At 43.1% G+C, this 5,038-nt stretch overlaps 1 long non-coding RNA gene across 2 annotated transcripts in view; it reads left to right on the top strand.

The window, feature by feature from the left end:
* LOC108444782 overlaps positions 1–4,414 on the top strand; it is a 19,003-nt gene extending 14,589 nt beyond the window's left edge. For both annotated transcript variants that reach the window (XR_001859470.1, XR_001859471.1), the window contains exons 3-4: positions 1,508–1,603; positions 3,293–4,414. This is a non-coding gene — a long non-coding RNA (uncharacterized LOC108444782). The remainder of the gene's footprint in view (positions 1–1,507; positions 1,604–3,292) is intronic.
* The last annotated feature ends 624 nt before the right edge of the window (positions 4,415–5,038 follow it).

Here is a 5,038-nt window from a genome sequence, read left to right as displayed (position 1 = left end):
GGGAAGTGTGTCATGGAGACCTGTTTTTTATACCCAGCAGACAAAAGTTGTTCTAGCGTTTCCTTGTGGAAATCGGGAACAGTGGCTGTCACTCTGCATCCACTGAGCCTGCCCAGTACCATGATGGAATATGGTTCCTAAAAAGAGGCTGAGGGACCACTAAAGACCAGCAGGACTGGTTGTAGTCATTGGTTTAAAGCTTCAGTGAGTGGCCTGGCAAAAATGAGATTGAGCATAGAACAGAGCACAGGCTAATGGCCTGCTACATGTGACAGCTTGGGCTTCACACACTGCTAGAGAGAGGAAAACAAAAGCAGAGATAATCTGGGGTAGGAAGCAGCTACAGGGATTAGTGCCAGGGAAATGGAGGCAGAAGAGATGACCTGGGGATATGTGCAGATGTGATGGTTAGGAGTTTGAGGTCAGAGGTGGAGGAGGGGGCACAGATAGCTTGTGTCAGAGATAAAGGAGCAGCTACCCAGGGTTAGAGTGACAGGGACAGGACAAAGATTCAGGTTTTGTGGAGTAAGGGAATCACAGCCTTCAAAGGAGTGAGGGCAGCATAGAGTAAGGGCAACCCAGACCTGTAGCAAGAGGTAGTAGTGGGAGATGCCTTGCAGAGCAGGGAGTCTCACAGGATAAGCTCTTCAAAGTCATTTCCATCACTGGCATCACAAACAGCTCCTTCCAAGTCCCCTCCAGCATTCCTTCAATTTACTCCCCTTCAACTATTGTCACTGACCTGGCAGTGGTTCTTGTGCAGTACTGCATTCTCTGATTATTCCCATGCTGTTAGCAACAGTGCTCCTGGCCTCCCTTTCCAGGAGCATGCACTCTCTGGATGTGTCTGCATATGTCACTGTCAGCATTAACACTGAATTTAATGTGACTCCTCCGGGTCCCATCCTCTTACCTTTATTCATTGAAGTTACCAGAGTCCTTCCAGTTTCTCTGATAGCCCCACTTTGTGTCCCTGTCCTGTGCGTGGTTTTTGTCAATCGCATCAGCCAGACTTTGCATTCTGTGTATCTTTGTATTTCTGTGTATCTTTGTATTCTGTGATAGCTCAACCAGGTTTCCACTGAACCTCCATAAGGAGAGGTAAATGCTAAGCAAGAATACTTCCTTGTATAGCTATAAAAGGATTATTCAGGCCAGGTTTCATTACAGCATAGCCTAAGAGCAGGAGAAAACATGAATATTGGAGGCTTCTCTTTGTCAGGAAATGGGATTTCCGCAGGTGCTCAGTTGTGAATGCTCTGCATGCTTCTAAGGCTTGGCACATGGCATTGCTGAATCCTGATTCAGGATGCAAGAATGTCTCATGACCCTTGCCATGAAAACTGGTGTCTGGCCATGTTTGGAAATCAGCCGTCAATGATGACAGTAGATGAGTATGGGTGAAATGAGCAGCTTGGCTTCAACACTAAGCAAGACTTGTTAAATGTTGTAAATACAGATGTCCAATTCATATTTTGAATAATGAATATTATGAACTTTCCTGTAGCAAGTGGTAAGAAGCTGGATCATCTTTCTTCATCTGCTCACTGCCTTCACAGAATTTGCAAGTGTGACAAAGTATTTCATCCCTTTACAGGATTAGGTAAGATTGGTAACCATAATTCATGTACAGAATTGCACAGAAGTAGTCTAGGCAGCCAAATGTATTGATTTAAGATCACCTATGTGGTGGCAGGGAAATTGTTGGTTTATTTGTTTCTTATGTTGGTCGGGTTATGCAGCTGACTTCAGTTATTTATTCTTTTGGATGACAACCGTGGCTGCACAGGCCTGTACAATTTCTGTTCCAGTGTAACTCTTCCATCAGGTATACCCGCTATTTGGTTTGCTTCTGTATAAAAATTAAGGAATTGGAAAAATAGCACCAGAAGCTCTACATGAATGACATTCTCAAGGCTGTTAAGGAAATAGATGTGTTAGAAGTAGGGTGTTTCTGTGCTCATTCTGTTCTCACATCCCTTGGACAACTGCATGTGGAAAGAAACACCACACGCGACTGTTACAAGTGTGTGATGTAGCTCCGTGCCGGGGAGACATCCTCTGACGAGCTCCCATGGATGTACCAGCAGTAGTTCTGTGCTGTCTCCTTAGCTGCCTGATAGCATGGCTGGGTGATACCACTGATCAAGTGGCAGCTGCTGCCCTGCCTCCTTCCTCTGCCCCTGTCTTCCTCAGCTTCCTTGCACTCAAGATGAATGAAAGTGCCGATTTTCAAATCTTGGTGGTGTAGTAAATTCTTGCCAAAAACCAAACCAAATGCAATTTTCAGAGTGGCCCTGTATTTATGTGTGGCAGCACATTTAATTTGGAATTCCAGAGGTTTTTAACCACCTACATGTGGACAGGAATTTTTTGAAGCACCTGCCTTTTGCTGATTAAAATGTAATTAGGTACCAAGGATTTTAACCATTCCTAAAGGATGTGTGGCAATGTCCAGTGTCCTGTCCAGTGAGGAACAACAGAGTGAAACAGTTTGGGTGTGGTAAATTATAATTTACTAACTGCTGGATTAAGATTAAGGAAATAAAGAGCTCGTTAGCGGGCCTCCACGTTTAGGGGATCTGGAGAGCAAAGAGGTTTAATTTGTACAAGGCCCATGTTATGCTGTGCAGGAATTCCCAGTTCAGGGTCAAAAATGCTGAGAGTGCCCTTTCAGCAGAGAGCTGACAATTAGCTTGCTGCCAGTAGGAAAAACAGCCTTTAAGTGGTGAGTGAACTGAGTGTCAGGAATGGACCTGGAGACAGGGCAGCACACAGTCAGAGCGAGTGACATTCTTCACACCTGCTGTGGGGCATAACAGTAGCTGGCTGCCTCAGCCCGTGGCGCTACAAGCAGAGCATTGTGCTGTGACACAGCCTGGACAGCGATTGAATTACACACCGATTAGGTCTTCGGCTTCTCCCTGTCACTGTGGACAATGGAGAATCAGAGAAGTGGACATGAGAGCTTTAGCAGGCCTTGTGCTCTCCAGCAGAGGAGGATTAGTTTGTAAATGGTAAATTGTGTTGGGGCCAAGAGTCGTAAAACTGAACTCTTGCCCCACTGCTGCCTCAAAGGCACAGGATCTGCAGAAAAGCCCTTCTCCCCCCTTCTGCTAAATGCTGTGATCAGGGGAGGGGTGGGCATATGGAATCTGTTCCTCCTTTCCTCTGCCAAAGAAGGAAGAAGAAATTGGTATATTTGTACAAATTTTGCTCCTCACTGTCTCTTTCTATCTTTTCTAAGGAAGGGCATGGAATTAAATTAATCAGTCTTCTGCCATTTCCACAGGGATGCGGATTTGCCTCTCACCGAGGTGCTGCTGGCTAGTTCACTGCCTGCTCGAGGGTGTCTCTAAGACTGATTTAATCTGAAGCATGCACTTCCTCAGGAGGTCTGCAGCACGGCTGGAGGAGTGCAAACACTGCATCCCTTCCCTCCTGTTACCTCCTTCCACATGACTACAGTGCCTGTGCTGTGCTCTCAGCTCCCTCACCCTGAAATGTTCCTTGTGATGGTTTGCACTGAGCTGCCTGGGAGCAGGCTTTGCTTTTGGTGGCAGTATCCCTTGTTGCCATGTCATTCCCAAAGAAGATGGCTTTATCCTTGCCTTTATTCCACTGGGACCAGCTGCTCTTCACACAGGAACCAAAAGTGGCAAATCTCCCATAACTTTTTTAAATTTTCAGTTGAAGCTCCACATCACATGAACTTCTTGGGGTTTTTTGAGAGGTAAAGACTTTTTTTTTCTTTTTCTTTTTTTTTAGAAAAAACATCAAATAAAAACCTGAAGACAAAAAAACAGCAAAACCAAAACTTACAGAAAAAAAAAAATCAAAACCCACACATTGAACCCAAGCTGGAGAATCAACTGCATTGTGTGACTGATACAGTCCATGGGAGTACAAAGCATTCTCAGTCTGGTCTTGCACATCTACTCCCTATACCTATTAATAGCTTTTAGACATGAACATAAACATGGAGATGGGCAGGACTAGTTTGCCATGCAAACATTTATCTGGGGGGCCCATCCTATTTTCTAGAACTAAAGATTTCACTGTGATAAGGTGGACATTTTTAAGCATTGGTGGAGATAGGGGATTGTAACTGCACTTAAACTGAGGTTGGATTAGGCATTCTCTTATCTTGGAGTCTGCCAGTAAATAGCAAAGTATACAAGCAATGGAAATATGGCCTTCTTAATCTGTAAAAAGAAAAGGACAGTTTTGAAAATCCATCAATCTTTCATATCACCTTAAGGCATATTGATCCTGAATCATCACAGGGAAATTCAACAGGGATGCTCTTGTTAGTGATCTAAGAATATAAATGTGGTTGAATACATGGAAAACTGTATCTTGTTCCAGTTGTCTTTATTACTGCAATAAATAATGCCAACTCTCTATTCCTACAGACTTTATCTCATCTCTTTATAGTATTGGTGTTTATTTTGTTTTGAGCTGAGAAACAGTGCATACCTAGATACTGTAAGGTTGTAAGAGGTTTTATGAACATACCATTTAAAAGGGATTGTTTCTGCTGTGGTTACTAGTTTGAACTGAGAAAAGATACTCATATTTCATACTCCTGAAAGAAATAGCAGATTTGCTGTAATACAGCAGTTCTGAGTAATCTGCTCATAAACAATCCATTCCAGAAAATTCCCAAATCTCTCCCACTTATTTTCTCTAATAGGTGGCAAATCCTCAATACCTCTGAAGAATGCTCACAAGTCTGCAGGCCATGAAGGCTTTGCTTTGGTTTATTTTTTGTAAAGCTTGGTAAAAAAATATGAATGAGAAATTCAGCTGTTGTTTAACATAGTACTGATAACTGAGAGTTCATTTTCAAAACTGGAAAATAAGAGCTAGTCTAAGTAGTCACTGTTGGTTTTGCTGCTATGGAGTATTTCAGAGGTAAGTTTTAAAGGGAAAAAAAGGAAAACCAGTCATTCACAAGTGCTGATACAGGAATGACAGAGGTTAATACCAGTGACATCATGTTGGAACTGTATAGCATTTTGTTAATGGTTATTAA

The sequence above is a fragment of the Corvus brachyrhynchos genome, unplaced genomic scaffold, assembly GCF_000691975.1.
Source record: "Corvus brachyrhynchos isolate BGI_N302 unplaced genomic scaffold, ASM69197v1 scaffold62, whole genome shotgun sequence".
NCBI lineage: Eukaryota > Metazoa > Chordata > Aves > Passeriformes > Corvidae > Corvus > Corvus brachyrhynchos.
This window is presented reverse-complemented; position numbering and strand designations above follow the sequence as displayed.